The 19,382-nt window shown below is 33.6% G+C and overlaps 1 protein-coding gene and 1 non-coding gene across 3 annotated transcripts in view; both read right to left on the bottom strand.

Annotated features, from left to right (window-relative positions):
- Window positions 1–7,760: 7,760 nt before the first annotated feature.
- LOC146395468 (uncharacterized) overlaps window positions 7,761–19,382 on the bottom strand; it is a 586,337-nt gene continuing 574,715 nt past the window's right edge. For both annotated transcript variants that reach the window (XR_014831075.1, XR_014831074.1), the window contains one exon: window positions 7,761–11,423. The gene's annotated coding sequence lies outside the window, so the exon portion shown is untranslated. The remainder of the gene's footprint in view (window positions 11,424–19,382) is intronic.
- Window positions 18,782–18,888, bottom strand: LOC146395469 (U6 spliceosomal RNA). Its single transcript, XR_014831643.1, has one exon. It is a non-coding gene; the product is annotated as a U6 spliceosomal RNA (small nuclear RNA).

The following is a 19,382-nucleotide window of genomic DNA, read 5'->3' on the forward strand; positions in this document are numbered from 1 at the left end:
CAATTATCATAAGAAACAGTATGTATATTTAAGAGTTTAGAAACATCAGACAGAATTATGAAATGAGGATGTTTAACAATTTATCTCCTTCCTCTGCTCCCTCCCTTCCTCACAATTTTTTTTTCCATTCTGTAGGATGCCTTTTTATTTCGTTGATTGTTTCTTCTGCTATGCATAAGTTTTTTCATTTGATATAGTCTCATTTGTTGATTTTTTATTTTGTTGGCTGTGCTTTTGGTGTCGTATCTGAAAAATTATTGCCAAGACCAAAGTCAAGAAGGTTCTTCCCAATGTTTTCTTCTAGGAGTTTAAGATATCAGATCTTATGGTATAGTTCTTAATTCACTTTCAGTTCATTTTTTTTTTTGAGTGGTATAGGATAGAGGGTCTGATCTGCTTTCTTAGCGTACAATTACCCATTTCCCCCAACACCACCTTTTAAAGAGATTATCCTTTCTCCAGAGATGGTTCTTGGCTCCCTTGTCAAATATCAGTTAATACATACAGTTTATATATACAGTGGCTTATTTCTGGGCTCCCTATTCTCTTTTGTTGGTCTATTAGTCTATTGTTATGTAAGTTCCATATTGTTTTAATTACCATAGTTTTGTAGTATAGTTTGAAATGAGGATGTGTAATCCCTCCAGCTTTGTTATTCCTTCACAGCCTTGCTTTGGCTATTCACGGTCTTTTGTCTTTTGTGGTTCCATATGATTTTTTTTTTTCTTTTGGCCACAACTGCAGCATGCAGAAGTTCCTGATCCAGAGATCAAACCCATGCAACAGCTGTAACGAGAGCTACAGCAGTGACAATGCCAGATCAATCCACTGAGCCATGAGGGAACTTCTATATGATTTTTGTTTTGTTTTAAGTTTTTTATTATGAACATTTTCACATACAAAAATAGAATGGTATGTAGAACTCCCATGTATGACCACCAACAGTTATCAGTATAGGCAAACATTTTCTCATTTAACTCTCTTCCTTTCCACACTTCTGTATTATAATAAAGCAAGTCTAAGATATTATATCATTACATCTTTTTAAAAATAATTAAATGAATGATTTATTCCATTAAAAGTAGACATTAACAGTTTAAAATAAGTCATTTCCAAAAAATAAATTCTGATTGGAATGTGCATTAAATTTTTTTCTCTAATATTTATTTAAAATTTGATTCACACTGCTCTGTCAATTTCTGCTGTACAGCAAAGTGACCCAGTCATACATCTATATACACTATCTTTTTCATACTATCTTTCATCATGTTCCATCACAAGTGATTGAACATAGTCCCCTGTGCAATATAGCAGGATGTCATTGCCTATCCACTCCTAATGTAGCAGTTTGCATTAATTAACCCCAAATTCCCAAGCAATCCCATTACTTCTCCCTCCCCCTTGGCAACCACAAGTCTGCTGTCCATGTCTGCAAGTCTGTTTCTGTTCTGTAGATAGGTTCATTTGTGCCATATATTAGATTCCACACATAAGTGATATCATATAGTATTTGTCTTTCTCTTTCTGACTTACCTCACATAGTATGAGAATCTCTAGTTCCATCCATGTTGCTGCAAATGACATTATTTTGTTATTTTTTTTTATGGCTGAGTAGTATTCCATTGTATATGTACCTCATTTTCTTAATCCATTCATCTGTCAATGGACATTTAGGTTTTTTTCCATTTCTTGGTTATTGTGTATATTGTTGCAATGAACATAGGGGTGCATATATCTTTTTGAATTGTAGTTTTGTCTGGCTATATGCTCAGGAATAGGATTGCTGGATGATATGATAGTTCTATATTTAGTTTTCTGAGGTACCTCCATACCGTTTTCCATAGTGGTTGTACAAATTTTACATTCCCACCAACAGAGTAGGAGGGTTCCCTTTTCTCCACACCCTCTCCAGGATTTATTATTTGTAGATTTATTAGTGATAGCCATTCTGACTGGTATGAGGTGGTACCTCATTGTAGTTTTGATTTGCTTTTCTCTAATAATTAGTGATGTTGAGCATTTTTTTCATGTGCCTGTTAGCCATCCATATGTGTTTTTTGAGAAGCATCTATTTAGGTCTTTTGCCCATTTTTCAATTGGGTTGTTTGGATTTTGCTGTTGTTGTTGAGTTTTATAAGTTGTTTGTATATTTTGGAGGTCAAGCCCTTGTCAGTTGCATTGTTTGCAACTATTTTTTCCCATTTTGTAGGTTGTCTTTTTGTTTTTTTTTTTTTTTTAATTTTTTTTTTAATCGTTTTCTTGTGGCTCAGAGCGTAACTACTCAGTGTAGTTTCTACAGTTGCTGTGGCTCAACCCCTGGCTATAGAACCTCCCATAAGATTTTTCATATCGTTTTTTTTTTTTTTTATTTATGTGATTATGCCATTAGAATTTATAGGGATTGCATGCCATTAGAATTTATAGGGATTGCATGGCATCTATTGATTTCTTTGAGTAATGTGGACATTTTAATAATATTAATTCTTATAATCTACGACCATGAGCTATCATTCTATTCAGTTGTGTCCTTTTCAATTTACTTCTTTTTTTTTTATTTTTTTGTCTTTTTGCCTTTTCTAGGACCGCCTACCATGGCATATGGAGGTTCCCAGGCTAGGGGTCCAATCAGAGCTGTAGCCACCGGCCGACACCAGAGCCACAGCAACGCAGGATCCGAGCCACATCTGCAACTGACACCACAGCTCACAGCAACGCCAGATCCTTAACCCACTGAGCAAGGCCAGGAATCGAACCAGCAACCTCATGGTTCCTAGTCAGATTCGTTAACCACTGCACCACAACGGGAACTCTTCAATGTACTTCTTAAAGTCTTGTAATCTTTCACTTCTTTGGTTAAATTTATCTCTAGGTATTTTATTGTTTTTGATACTACTGTGAATAGGATAGTTTTCTTTATTTCTTTGTAGTTCTGGTTCACTAGGGATTTAATTTCTTTATCACTAATGCTGTTGATTACATTTTATGAACTTATTGGCCATATGTATACAGTATTTTGTAAAGTATCCATTGACATCATTTACTCATTACAATAGTTATTTTTCTACTATTCATTAGAAAAAGTTATTTAGTATGTATCCTTTATAACAGTTTTTGTCATATATATGTTTTGCCCAAATTTCATCCCATTTGTGGGCTGCCTATTCATTACCTTATGATGTCTTTTACTGACCAAAATTATTAATTTTAATAAAATCTGATTTATCACTTTTATAGTCTTTTACAGTTATTACTATATATATATGCTATTCAAAGAACCTACTGTTATGTCATGATGATATCTTCACTGTATTCTTCTAAAACTTGTGCCATTTTATATTTTATATATTTTTCTATATTTAGGTCCAATATTCATCTCAATGTACTTTTGGGGTATAGTTCCAATTTTGCTTTATTGATTTCCACCTATTACAATGTCATTTGTTGGAAGGACTTTTCTTTTTTAATTGAGATTGCTCTTACACCTTTGTTGAAAATAAAATAATCATAACAATTTGGTCTATTTCTGTGAACTTTATTACATTCAATTGATACAGTTATAAATTTTTAGGCTAAGACTATCCTGTATTAATTATTGTGTCTTGAAGTATAAATAGTATAAGTCCTACAATATTGTTCTTTTTAGCAGTTGTTTTGTGTAGTCTAGGTCTTCTGCGTATCCAGATGCATTTTAGAAATAGTTTTTCAATTTTTCCAAAAAAAGTATTGTGGGAAGATTTTCATAAGATTGTATTGAATTTATGAATTCCTTTGGAAAAAGTAGTCTTTATTAACAACACTGAGCCTTCCAATCATGGATAATTTTTAGGTCTCCATTCACTTATGTGACCTTCAATATTATTTAATAATTTAAAAAATCATAGTGCATGTTAGCATATTTTTGCTAAATTTTTTCCTTCAATATTTTTTGATTTTTTTTTTTTTTTTTTTTTTTTTTTTTGCGTTTTAGGGCCGCACCCACAGAATATGGAAGTTCCCAGGCTAGAGGTCAAAATGGAGCTGTAGCCACTGGCCTACACCACAGCCATAGCAATGCAGGATCTAAGCTGCATCTGCAACCTGCACCACAGCTCACTGCAATGCCAGATCTTTAACCCACTGAGTGAGACCAGGGATCAAACCTACATCCTCATGGATCCTAGTCAGGTTCCTTAACCACTGAGCCATGAAGGGAACTCTTTTTTTTTTTAATGATTTTTATTTTTTCCATCATAGCTGGTTTACAATGTTCTGTCAATTTTCTACTGTTTAGCAAAGTGACCCAGTCACACATACATATATACATTCTTTTTCTCACATTATCATGCTCCATCATAAGTGACTAGATATAGTTCCCAGTTCTATACAGCAGGATCTCATTGCTTATCCAATCCAAAGGCAATAGTTTGCATTTATTAATCCCAAATTCCCAGTAGCCAAGGGGGAGGGGGAGGGAGTGGGATGGACTGGGAATTTGGGGAACTCCTATTGTAGGACTTATGCTATTTTTGTTTTATTTATTTATATAATGTTTTGTTGAAGTATAGTTGCTCTATCATATTATATGTTATAGTGTACAATATAGTGATTCAAAATTTTTATGGGTTATACTCCATTTACAGTTATTGTGAAATACTGGCTATATTTCCAGAGTTGTAAAGTATATCCTTGTGGCTTGTTTTATACATAATAGTTTGTACCTTTTAATGTTGTATCCCTATATTACCCCTTCCCACCTTCCCTCTCCCCCTCGGTAACTACAATTGTTCTCTATATCTGTGAATCTGTATCTTTTTTGTTATGTTCACTAGCTTGTTGTATTTTTAATATTCCATATATGGCATATATTATTTTTCTTTCATAGCTTAGCAATTGTAAATAATAATGCTTCTATGTATATTGAGGTGCATGTAATATTTTGAATTGGCATTTTTGGTTTTTTGGATATATATGCAGGAGTGTAATTGCTGGGTCTTATGGTAGCTTTATTTTTAGTTTTTTGAAAACCTCCATACTATTTTCTACAGTGGTGGCACCAATTTACATTTCCCAAACAGTGTGCTGTTTTTAAATTTTATATTTTAAGTGCTTGCTACTAAGTATAAAATAAAATTTGTATATATTGACTTTATATTCAGCAGTATTGCTAAATTTGCTTAGTAGTTCTAGTAGTTGCTTTACATTATACTTAAGATTTCAGTTAATTATGTAAACTAGAAATAGAGGCAACTTTTTTCTTTTTCTTCCTCTGTTCTGCCTCCTCCCCTTTCTCCTCCTCCTCTTTTTCTTCCTCTTCTCCATGTTTGATCCTTGCTTTTCACATTAGCTATAATTGCTTTATCATTAAGCTCGATGACTCTTTAGTCTTTCTTTCACCTTTATGCAGCTGGTCAACTAAATGTATTTCTTCTGTGACAAATTAATACATGCGTATTTGTAAAAGAAAAATTATCTCACTATATGTAGTTTTAAAAGTCTAACAGGGGTCTTATCAGACTAAAGTCAATGAACTAATTCAGCGTGTCTACTAGGTTGTATTTTTTTCTGGAGCCTCTAAGAGAGAATCTGTTTTTTTTTTTCCCTCTTCTATTTGCTAGAAGCCACTCACATTCTTTAGCTTCCCCAATCTTCAAAGCCAGCAAAGTAGGTGAAGTCATTGTATCTCCTTGACTTCTCCCAAAACAATGTTTTCTTCTCTGATTTTATTTCTGCTTTTCTCTTCTACCCCGCAGGTCCTTGTGATTAAAATGAGACAAGATAATTCAGGATAATCTCTCCATTTCCAGGTCTTTTGTTTTAATCTCATTTGCAAGCTTTCTTTAGCCAGGTAAATCAGCACATTCAAAGGTCCTAGAGATTGGGACGTGGAGATTTTAGGAAGATTTCTTTCACACCCAATTGGTGAAATTTTTACTTCAGATATTTAGTATTTTGGTTCCAGAATTTCCATTTATATTTTTACCATGGTTCATTTTTTTCTGCTGGAATTTTCTCAATTTTCATTCATTATGACATTTTCCTTTTCATCAATAATCATAGTTATAACTGCTTTAAGATTGTTATCTCCTAATTCTAGTACCTGTGATTAGTCTCTGTTTATTGCCTTTCCTCTTGAAATCCAGGCATGCTTTCCTATTTCTTCATATGTTTAATAATTTTAAGATGTATCCTGGACATTGTGAACGCTATGTTTGGAGACTTTGGATTTTGTTATATTCCTCCAAACAGTATTTTTATTTGTGTGAGTGTGTTGGTTTGTTTTGGTAGACAATTAACTTGATTGTACTTAATCAGCAATCTTTGTCCTCTGGATATAACCTCAAAATTCAGTACAGTGATTTTAGCCTTTGTTGTTCCACTTAGAGTAGGGTCTGTATGTGTGGTTCATGGGTCAAGTAGCAATTTGTACACATTATACACACAATTTATCATTTCTCCCCCTTTTCTCTTTCTTAAGAGTCCTTCAACACTTTAAAGCATGATTTTATTATTTCATTGTCCAAAATTCTAAACTCTGTTTTTTTCAGGGCAAAAGTACTGTAGTTTTTCTATCTGAGTTGGATTGCCTCTTAAAGACCAGATATATAGCTACCTCACCCAGGGTCTTTTCTCTCTTCAAAATGTCATTCTTTCTTCCAAATGTTGACCCCCTATTAAAGACAACTTCTTCTTCCCCTTGTCCTTCTTTCTTTGTTCATTTTCATTTTCATTTTCTTCTCCTTCTGCTACTGCTTCTCTTTGGTTGTTTTCCTTTTTTTTTATTTGTCTGCAAGAGGGTTGGTAATATGGGAACATAGTTTTAAACTAAGAAGGAATGCTTAAAATCTATCTTTCTAAATATTATGCTCACTGTTGAATTTTTCTTATTACCAAGTTTCTTATAAAAATTTATCAGTTTGGAAAGAAAGTATCTTTCTTTTCTCAAAGCCTAATTGAAAACAGATTTTTATTTTATATCTTAAAACATAAAAAAAATTTTAAAGTATAGTTTATTTACAATATTGGGCCAATTTCTTCTGTAGAGCTAAGTGACTCAGTCATATATATGTATACTTTTTTTAAAGTATTACTTTCCATCATAATCTATCACAGGAGAATGGATATAAAATAGGACCTTGTGCTATACAATAGGACCTTGTTGTCTAAAACACCTTAAAACATTTTTTAACAATTTTTATTTTTTCCATTATAGCTGGTTCTGTCAGTTTTTTCATTATAACTAGTTTACAGTGTTCTGTCAATTTTCTACTGTACAGCAAGGTGACCTAGTCACACATACATGTATATATTCTTTTTTCTCACATTATCATGCTCCATCATAAGTAACTAGATATAGTTTCCAGTGCTATACAGCAGGATCTCATTGCTAATCCATTCGAAAAGCAAAAGTCTGCATCTATTAAACCCAAATTACCAGTCCATCCCACTGTCTCCGCTTCCCCTATGGCAATCACAAATCTGCTCTCCAAGTCCATGATTTTCTTTTCTGTGGAAAGGTTCATTTGTACTATATATTACATTCCAGATATAAGTCATATCACATGGTATTTGTCTTTCTCTTTCTGACTTACTTCACTCAGGATGAGAATCTCTAGTTCCATCCATGTTGCTGCAAATGGCATTATTTTGTTCTTTTTTATGGCTGAGTAGTATTCCCTTGTGTATATGTACCACATCTTCTTAATCCAATCATCTATCAGAGGTTGTTTCCATGACTTGGCTATTGTGAATAGTGCTGCAATGAAGATGCGGGTGCATTTGCCTTTTTTTAATTTTTTTTTTTTTAGGGCTGCACTCGCAGCATACGGAGGTTCCCAGGCTAGGGGTCTAATCAGAGCTACAGCTGCTGGCTTATACCACAGTCACAGAAACATGGGATTCGTGCCAAGTCTGCAACCTACACCACAGCTCATAGCAACACTGGATCCTTAACCCAGTGAGCGAGGCCAGGGATCAAACCCACAACCTCATGGTTCCTAGTCGGAAGATAATGTGAGAAAAATTATACACACACACACACATATATAATTGGGTCACTTTAAAGCAGAAATTGACAGAACATTCTAAATCCACTACAATAAAAAAATAAAAATTTAATACCATCAAAAAAATTAGAATAGGATAAGAGTTGTGAGGGGGAGGGGCATGCTGCTAAAAAGCATACCTTAGGTGAAAATCACTTAGGAATGGAGGCTAGTGTAAGTTTTCCTGAGGAATTGACTATTCAACTGAGATCTGACAGAAAGTAAGATTCAACTAGATAAGGACTGAATGCTGTTTATGGGCAGGGGAAGACAATCTCAGGCAAGCTAAATAGCCCAGAATGTTCAGGATGGAACTGAAAAGAGGTCATAATAGCTAGAGCACAGAGCACGAGGTGAGGTCATAATGCTAAATGAGACTTGTGAGGCAGATGGAGAGCAGATGATCTCGGGTTTGTGGGCCAGGCTAAATATCAGTCTTTGTCCTTAGAGCAATGAATACCAACATAATCTCCATTGTTAGCTTCTACAATGTTTGCAGGCTGACAGTATGAGATTCTTGTGTTTTCAGGTAATTAAAATTCTTGTTTTTAGATAATTAAGAATGTCTTTTCCTCATATAACTCACATATGTATTCTAACAGGATATTTAATATCATGCACAATAAAATACTTTAAAAAAACCATAAAGTTCTACATGGAAAATATAAAACAAAGGAAAATATTTGGGCATATGTTTTATTTAAGAAACTGAATTTATTCAGTATTAATGAAAGGGTGGCTAATAGTTTGAGGGAGCATGCTACATATATGAGGTATTATTTCATTTGGATAACATTTAAAGCCTACTGATTAAGCACATATTTGAACATAATATGGCACATGTAGAAGAAACTCTTAAGTAGCTGCAATATTTTTCAGAATCATAGTTTATGAATTCACTGGCATATGGTTAAATCTTGTTTAATCTTGTAAGAAAATATGAATCAAGCACATTGTTTCAGTGGAAACTCAGAGGAGTAAAACACAGTTATACATGGGCAAACCTGAACCTATTAAAAACAGTTGTAGCGATGTATTTCTTATTTATGAAATACCAGCTTAGATACATGAAAATTATCAATTGTTAAATTCAAAGTAAAGCAATAAAATTTATGATTGATGAATAGTCTAATGCTTCAAACTCATTCAGATACTTCTTTTAAGGCTGAGGGAAATGTGTACTGATGAGAAGTATCAGATGAAATCCAGCTGTATTTTAATCCCATTTCAATCTACCATCAGAAAATATTGACTATTTTTTCCCTCAGACATGCAGCTGTCAACTACCCAACTATGGGCTCAGATTTACATTATAGTTTTATTTCCCACCTATTCATTTTCATCTAAAACACTTGTTCCATGAAACAGCTTTTGCTGTCTGAAAAAGGAAAGCAGGATGTGCGGTCTCATCAAACCTGTCAATGAATGTTCATGGGCACAGTAAATAATATCCGTTAAATTCAAGAGAATATATTTCAATCCTAAAAAATGGCAAAACCACTATGCATCTATGTGCATTATTAATATCATATTTATCATTCTAGTAAAAAAGTTTCTGTTGTGCACCAATAGCTGTACAAATCCCTCCCCCTCTGTTCCCCATCTCAAGAGCCATATTCAAATCCAGGCAAAGTGTGTTTTCTCACTTGGAAAGCAGGCCAAATTACAAGAGTCCTGGGTGGTTGCATAGACTTTAAGATCATTGGAGAATTTAGGAGACTTTGTAAAGCAGCACAGAGAGAATGTATTAGTGAAGATATGCAAACATACAGTGATAAATCAAAATGCAGTGGCTCAAATGAGTAAAACATTTTTTTCTCATAAAACAGTTCTTAAAAATTGGTCAGGCTGATGGGACCATTATTTTCTGTGTGGTTTTGTAAGAATCCTAGCTCCTTCTGTCATATTGCTCAACTATCCCATTGGATATCATTTGCAATTAAGTCCCATCATTGGTTGGGGAAAAGGAGATCCAGGACAAGGCAGATTGGTTTCTTAAAAGCCTGGGATTAGAAGTAGCATATGTCAGTTCCATTCACTTTCCATAGGGAAGGACCAATCATTCAATCACCCATAATTGTAAGGGAAATAGGAAATACAGTTCTTGTCTAAGTATTCAGTTTTAAGCTACAACTCTACATTAAATGGTGTGGAGAAGAGATTTTGGTAGGTAGCTTCTTTCTTCTGCCTCAGAGAAGTGTTTCTCCTCAATTGTTCTGGACATAAGAGGGTATTTTGTTTGCTTTATTTTATTGCTTGTTCATTTTTCTGGCCAACTAAGTATAGACGAAGCTCACAAAGGCTAAGCCACTTATACTAGCAACTGCAGTTCACAATAAGTCAACAAGAAACAACAGTCCCCACAGAGCTAAGACTGCTAAATAGAGGAAGCAATTGTACCTCAATATTCCACATCGACCAAGAAAAAAATAAAGCATGAATTCTTGTGAATAAGATGAATGAGTCTTAGAGCTTGAGATTAACGTGGCATTTCCAGTAATGATATAATAAAATAGCTTTTATTATTTAGCTACATATTTTTAAAAGCCCATTATGTTACTGTGTATTAGGAATATTGTTCTATGTCATAAATACTCTGAGAAATTCCAAGAAAAAGAAATATGCCCCAAGAAATCATGCATTAAATGATTTTTCTTCAGAAAGTAAATTCAAAATTTGGTTTAACATGGCAATAAAGTATACCTAGGATGGTTTTAAAATTAGAAATGTTAATGCCCACCTTCCCTACCTTTCTAATCTTTTTTCTGATAGCAGAAATACTCATTAAGTTCATAGTAGATTATTTTTGAACAATAAACACTCATTTCATAATCTAAGAAGAGATGGAGGAAGGTTTATTTGCATCTCTGGACCAGATTTGTCTCAGATGAGACTCCGACATTGCATTCAAAACCATCTTCTTAGCTGCACTGGCTAGGTCTCAATACCAAAAACTTTTCCTGCTGATCTTTGTCATTCAGAAAATTGATGATCTTGGTTATCATTTTCTATTCATCCCATTTTATTTTATTTTATTTTATTTTAAATAAAAACTTAAAATTTTATCTTCCTCAGAAGTCATATTGGTCACTTTCCGAATGTGTGAGGGCAAGTGGGGCCTTGGCATTTATGAGCGTGATGCTATTGATGAGCATGATGTGGGTCTTCATTAAATACTCTGGAGATTATGTCTATAGTTGCAGTTTTGTACTGTATTTGGAACCCCAGGATATTCACTCTGGGACCAGAGTACTTTAATACATCCTTACCATTGACTATGCTTATGCAGAAAAGACCCAACTCTATTTTTTGGAAGGCATTTCAGCATATACCTCAGTTTTGCATGATGGAGCTTTTACTTACCTCCCTCTTGTTGTGCCTGTACATGTCTGTTCTTCAGTTCTGGATGAAAAGAGATGTGATTAATAATGAAAGCGGTTTTTACTGTCATATGTCTATATACTTGCACTCACCTAGAATAAACCTAAAAGCTCACTAAGACATTTGTGTCTTCCTATAAAAATTGATTTCAGGGTATCAAGGTCTACAGGCATCTTCCAGGCAAATTGAAGGTTAGGTAATTATTTTTAGGAATAAATGGAAAATGTATAAATCAGAGTACTAAGTGTGTGTTAATTGTCATTTAAATGGAAACATATGAAACACCAATTTGGATATAAATTCAAAATTGTATTTTTTTTACCCCTTTCATATAAACCAGAATAGGCTGTGGCCATTACTTTTTCTTCAAGATCCAATAGACCTTAGTGGTGAAAAATGTGGTCATCCCAATAGCCCAAGTTCAAACATAAGTTCTGCTGCATACTTACTATAGAATTTGGGCATATTACTGTTCTTTCTCTTTCCCCCATTTTTTTTTTTTTTTTGTTGTTGTTGTTCCCTATCTGTAAAATTCAGTAATAATAAAAACAGCATACAATTCTTGGATCAAGTGAAATTAAATATAGTCATACAACAAACCCTAAAGTAGGCCAAGAACATAACAAACTTTATATATTATTAGTCTTTGTTTACTTACCTAACAGTTTTATTAAAGTTAAAGGTACATTTGCCTAAAAAGCAAGAATATAAAACTAGTGGATATTTATAAAAACTGACATCAACAATATGTAGTAATAAAAATATTCATTCAAATTATTGGAGATCAATTCAACATCAGGGTATTATTTGAAAGTAAAACATTACTAATAGAAATATAAAAATCTTCCACTTTTCATCTTTACAATGTTCAAAAAATAGTGCAAGTATATGTGGGATTTGAGGCAATTAAACCAAGAATGAGATGGGTGAAAAAAAAGTCTCTGTAAATAAAATCTAAAATATCCATTTTATACATAGTAACAAGCAAGCAGGTATAATTATAGTTGTAATATAGTCTATTACCCAGGCTCTAAGATTTCACATTTAACTAGAATTTTCTAATTTCTTCCAAATTCAGCTCTACCAGATTTTGGTTATAAGAGCTTTTTTAAGAAAGAAACTTTCATTTAAACATGACTTTTCTTGAGTTAAGTAGACATTTCTATCAGCTTTTTCTTGTTTTGCTGCTGAATGTGTATGAGATTCCCAGGATCATTAGACTTCTGAGAACAGCAGCCAACTTTTTAGACTGAAAATAAAATGAACAGGAACAAAGGAACTCAGATGATATAGACAAAGTACAAAAAAGAGATGGAAATTTATTTTAAAATTAATAGCTTGAGAAAAGAAACAAACATAAGATTCTATAAAGAGGAAAAATCAGGAAATTATAGAAGCCCTTGGGAAATAAAAGTAAGATAAATTTTAAAAATCAAAACTTCAGTATAAGGTAGGAAGATGGAAGGAAAGAAAATAAAATTTACTTCCAAGTACACTATGAACAAAAAGGAGAATCATAGTAGAGAAAATTAAAGAAATTGAGAATCAGTATAGCAATTCAAACATGCATGTTATTAAAATCCACAAAGGAAAGAAAAACTAAAGGAAAATATATCACTGAGATAATGTAGCAATCATCCCCAGCCTACACTTGGCATGAATTTCTATACGCATAAGTGCTCAGAATAATGGATCCTAAAAAAAAAAAAAAAAAGAACTGGTTATGGCGTGAGCGGGGAGGAGAGAGAGAGAGAAGGAGAGAGGGACGGAGAGAGAGAGGGAGAGAAAGCTTTAACAGAAAAAAAGGCATGGGAGATGGTGATCACAAAATTTTTTAATATGATTCTTAATTGAGATCTAGAAGAAAATTTTAAAAGTTCAACATTTTGAGGATAAAATAATTGTAATTTGGGGTTATATACTTAAATAATTCATCAACTTTGAGAGTAGAATAAAAACTTTTTAGATAAGCATGTCTCCAAAAATTTCACTCCTGTCACCTCTTTTTTAGGATGATGAAATACTCAAACACTAGCACTTAATCCTCAGAAAAGGAAAACTTCAGATTCTGAAAATAGAACATTCGACAAAAGAAAATGGTAAGGAGACCCATCAGGATGAGATTTAGGAGAACTGGGGCATGCATTCTTGCATGCATTGTTGGTCCAGATTTGAACAAGAAAACAAAAAGCTCACTAGGTGGCGGGGGCAGGGAGAAGTGTATGAACAGGCTAATGGGGAAGGAGTTTTGTATTAAGAGGCTGTTTGAGATTGTTGGACAGCTGTGAAGAATTAGCAACAAGTGCATAGAGAAATGAACATATAAATAAGAGGTAATAAATTCTAGGAAAAATGAAAACATTGTAGAACTAAACAAATGTAAATACAGTGAATCACTTGACTCAAAGTAAATGATGTTTATTTGGTCTTAGTATTGTAAGTTTAAATACCAATTTAGCCAAAAACTGTGATTTAACTATGTAGGGTAGAAGCAGGAGAACAGTGGTATACTTGAGCTGATTAAACCATAATGGCAAGTCAAGGGATTTTGCTTAGCAATGTTAAATAAAATAGCAAGGTAAGCATTGCCATTAAAAAGTGCAAGTAAATACCAAATAAAAATAATATAACAATAAGATACAAAATAATAGAATAATCAGGACTTCAGTATAGGAGAATATTTCATTTCCATCTTATTATGATCTTTTTACTTTTTAAACTTGGTGCATGTGTTAGTTTTAAAATATGTACATATTTATTAACATGAACATTTCTCCTTTATAACTGGCTTAAATAACAGCAGACCTCCCATTCCTCAGGCGTTCCAAGAAGGGCACTGTCAAACTTGCTTTCTCTTCCGAGTCTTAGTTAATCATCCCCTCTATGGGATATGGAATAACTAAACACTTGAAGATTCTCCAAATGTGGCTAAGAAAGCATGGAGAGCCACTGCCTTGACAGGAGGAATAAAGAACGAAGGCAAATCACTTCCGAGTTGTCAGGGACCTGAATTGAAACTGGAACAGATTTTTAAAGTATGAGCCAAGGAGCTTCATGGATTTTTAGCCTGGGGTTAACAGAGCAGAGGGTCCAGTTCCCACTTATTACATCAGTGCTTTTTGCTATGGCCAAAGAAGAAAAAGAAAGACTCTGAATTATTTCTGAAATATATTTTGAAGTTTATATACTATAGCAGAGGTCAGAAAACTATAGCCTTTCACCTCTTCTCTCTCTTCATTTGTGTATGGCCATTTACACTGTTAAATGGTTGAAAAAAAATTCAGAGAAAGAATATTTTGTAATACATGAAAATTATTTGAAAATAAAACTTCAATGGCCACAGTTAAAACTGTATTGGAACAGAGCCATTTCCAACCATTTACACATTGTCTCCAGCTGCTTTTGCTCACCAGCACATTTTGAGCAATTGCCTAAGAGAGTGTAAAGCCCACAAAGTTGAAAATATTGACTACCTGATACTACACAAAAAGAAAGTTTGCCAACCTCTGTACTATATCTCATTAAGATAATTAACTTTTTGATCTCTTCCATATATATTTCATGGGAGAAATCTGACCATTTTTGAGGAACAGAAGAAATTGCTGAACAAGGAAATTAGTAGCAACAAGCCTTCCTAGTTTAAGTTCTCACTGACATATAGTAGTTCTATGCATAGTTTTCTAAGGTACCTCCATACGGTTCTCCATAGTGGCTGTACCAGCTTATATTTTCACCAACAGAGCAGGAGGGTTCCCTTTTCTCCACACCCTCTCCACCATTTGTTATTTGTGGACTTTTTAATGATGGCCATTCTGACTGGTGTGAGGTGGTATCTAGTGGTAGTTTTGATTAGCATTTCTTTAATAATCAGCGATGTTGAGCATTTTTTCGTGTGCTTGTTGGTCATCTGTATCTCTTCCTTGGAGAAATGTCTATTCAGGTCTTTTGCCCATTTTTCCTTTGGGTTGTTGGCTATTTTGCTGTCGAGTTGTATAAGTTATTTGTATATTTTAGAGATTAAGCCCTTGCCAGTTGCATCATTTGAAACTATTTTCTCCCATTCTTTAAATTGTCTTTTTGGTTTTTGGTTTTGTTTTGTTTTGTTTTGTTTTTTAGATTTCCTTTGCTGCGCAAAGCTTTCCACGGAAAAGAAAATCATGGACGTGGAGAACAGACTTTTGGTTACCAAGGGGGAGGGGGAAGTATAGGATGGATGGGGTGTTTGGGGTTAATAGATGCAGACTATTGCCTTTGGAATGGATTAGCAATGAGATCCTGCGGTGTAGCACTGGGAACTATGTCTGGTCATTTATGATGGAGCATGATAACGTGAGAAAAAAGAATGTATACATGTATGTGTAACTGGGTAACCATGCTGTAGAGTAGAAAATTGACAGAACACTGTAAACCTGCTGTAATGGAAAAAAATAAAAATCATTATATATAAAAAAATAAGTTCTCACTGTCATTTGATTAGTCTAATCAATAATGTACAGCCAGACTCACCCAAAACCAAGTATCTTAGATTTTGCAGATAGTTCAAGATTCACTCTCTCTAGACCAAGTCAACTGCCCAAGAACCAGAGATTTGTGTGAACTAGCAGATTTAGAGTGCTCTTGTGGACTATGATAAGGATCTTTGGCACATGAAGAGGAGCAATTCGAAAAACAAGGTTATAAAATCTACCTTCTTGTCAATGTGGATGCTCTGTGCAATTGGACATTGTGCAATTAACCATTTTGTATTAGTTTCTTCCAAATGGAGAAAGTGACATATTAAACTGGAGATGCAAAATAAGTAAATAGGAATTTAATTGGGGAAGAATGCCAGGAAATAGCAAAAGCAAAATGTTAGCCTTAGAGACTCTGAACTTCACAGTTATTCTTCCTCAGTCATTTGAAAGATTTTTTTGAAAGTCATTTGAATGTCATTTGAAAGGCCAGGAGTCAGATAATCCAAACTGAAGAAACATGACAAAATCCTCTTAGAGAGGAGCCACGCTCATGGCTAAATTTAAAATGGTTTTCCTACTTTTTAAAATGTTCAATAATTTTGAGTACACCTTGATAAGAATCCTTTTAGATTATTACAACTTTTCAGTAGTCATATCACACCTTTTTTTTTAATATTAGAATTATTCATAAGTCTAGCCAGATCCCCTTCTTTTTCAGAGACACGCAAAGAACTTGAGGAGAACCCAGCAGGAGATCTTTGCAGTCCTACAGGAAAAGGATGTACAGCAAAACAGAAATGAGCATATTAGGAGATGGCTGCTTGACAATCATTACTGGAAGCCTGAGTAAACAGTCTGTAATCTGCCTTCTCCCATGAATGTCTGTTGGATCTTTCAAAACTAAGTTGTTCCTCAATAAACCACAGCGCCTAGTGAAGGATGCCTCAAATGAAATAATCAGCAGCTAACAATGCCTCCAGCAATACAGCACATGGATTCCATGCCTCTCTCTCTACCACCACATTCTGTAGTTATAAATCAGAAGACTATGCCACTTAGAAAATAAAACTTCATAAGGAAAATACAAGGTGTTTGACAGGAAGGCAGACATACATGCACGCCCACAAACATACTGGTTTGTTAATTCATTCAACAAATGTTTTTTGAATACTGCTATGTACAAGGTAACATAATAATTTAGAAATGAAGGCACATCAACTGGGTACTATTATAATTGGAAGGGTATTATTGGAACAGATGAAGAAGAAAAACTTTTGGCATCTTTTATAATCATGGACTTAGTCTTCCCCAAGGTTGTCAGTTCTGGAATTACATTTCCTGAGTGTAACTATACAGATGAATTATGAAGTAAGATAAAATGGAATTCAAGAAAAAATAAAGATTTAAATAAACTTTAAAATTCTAAAGACGACAAAGATCCCTATAATTACATTTATATCACTGTGAGCAGAAATGTATTAGAGAGAGTTATGAAACTATCTCACAGTAAGCAAAAAGAAGCTATAGTTTAAATTTGAAGGGTAAATAAAGTTAATATGCTCATAAAAATTACAATAATTATATTTTTAAGTTTTGCATATTTGTTTATTATTAATCACTTTGATATATAAAGGACAGAGTTGGTTTATATTTGTTTAATATCATATTCCTATTAGTAACTCTGTGAGTTTTAAACATTTTAAAATGCATCTACATGTCTATGTATTGTTTCATCAATATTCACTTCATTGTAGTTTCCTCCTGTAATCATTCTAAAGAAAGCTCGCATGTACTTTTTATTTTAATTTCAATTGAAATTTATTTGACATAAATATTGTGATGCCAGATTTTTAAGGTTTTTGTCTAAGTCTTTTGATGATTTTCTTAATTTTTAGAGTCCTTAGTTTTTGATGTGGGCTGTATAGTTAAACTTATTTTTGTTCTCCTAAACTTAGTCTTTTTTTCTCTTAAGATATAAGTTTATGTTATACAATGTAAAATGTGTTTGATATCTTATTTTTTTCAATGTTTTATGTCTCTGAATATTTTCTATGTATTTCCTATATTTTACTAAATCTTATTTTTGCCTTTTATAACTTGAGGTATAAAGTCTGTTTTCTAATAAAAGAGCTGGCATATATAAATAAGTTATAGTTATTTTTTTAAACTCCATGCCCAGAAAAAAACATTGTCATTCTTAAATGAAGTGATAAAACACACTACATATTCTTCCTCTCTGTCTTGCTTCTCCAACTCACTCAAAATCATTCTTTTTTTTTTCGGCATAGTCTTGATCTTTATTTTTAGTCCATGAATATTAATTAAATGGTTATTTTTAATAAATTATTCTGTTTTGAAATCCTAAAATTGAAAATTATTATTTTTGACTCAAGTATGCTTTGCTTTACAAGAGAACTAGATATTTCCACTTTTCTCTACATATATTCATATTTATTTTTGTCGTTAGGGCCACACATGCAGCATATGGAAGTTCTGGGGCTAGGGGTTGAATCAGAGCTACAGCTGCAGGCCTCTATCACAGCCATGACAATGAAGCATCTGAGAAGGTTCTGCAGCCTACAGTGCAGCTATGGAAACATTGAGTTCTTGACCCACTGAGTGAAGCCAGGGATGGAACCTGCAATCTCACAGAGACTACATGCGGTCCTTGACCCCGCTGAGCCACAATGGGAACTCCTAAATTTAACAAGTCTGCATTACTGGGAATGACAAATGTTTATAAAAAATTAAAATTTAGCAGCTAAATTAAAATTTAGCATAATATATAATTTCCTCTTTTTTTTTTTTTTTTTGTCTTTTTAGGGCCACACCCACAAGTTCCCAGGCTAGAGGTTGAATCAGAGCTGCAGCTGCCAGCCTACACCACAGTCACAGCAACATGGGATCCGAGCTGCATCTGTCACCAAAAATATGGAATGCTTCACAAATTTGCGTGTCATCCTTGCACAGGAGCCATGCTAATCTTCTCTATATCATTCCAATTTTAGTATACGTGCTGCCAAAGCAAGCACAAAATTGCGAATTATTTAAAATTTATTTTATATTTAAGTTCATTGATTTCTCTAAATTGCTTCACCATTTTATGTTTTCGTAATTGAGATATATACTTATCTGTAGACTGGCTTAGCTTTTCCAATTGACTTTTTAGGAATCAAAGGTATTCCTAAAATGTTGTTTTTCTTTCTCATGAATAATAAGTCACCTTAGTATATAATTAATTTATCTCAATCTTTCCAAATTTAAAAATCTGCAGGCCCTGCTCCTTTGATTTCTGCATCCATTTCTTGCTAAGGACATAGCTGAAAAATGGTATGACATTACGTTTTGCTTTATAGGTGATCAGATTCCTCTGAAATGATCTCTGAATCTTACATCTATATTTTCTGTCCCTATCTCTCAATCAATCTATCTATCTCTCATCCTACCTACATATTTATATTTATTTCTATCTATATTTTTTTCTTTTTGTTGTTTTGCACTTCTCAGGATGAGTTTAATGCTCATG

This window comes from Sus scrofa, chromosome 16 (assembly GCF_054392235.1).
Source record: "Sus scrofa isolate SSC_HxYL_T2T_F1_AM1 chromosome 16, Sscrofa_HxYL_maternal_Yorkshire_Landrace_v2.0, whole genome shotgun sequence".
NCBI lineage: Eukaryota > Metazoa > Chordata > Mammalia > Artiodactyla > Suidae > Sus > Sus scrofa.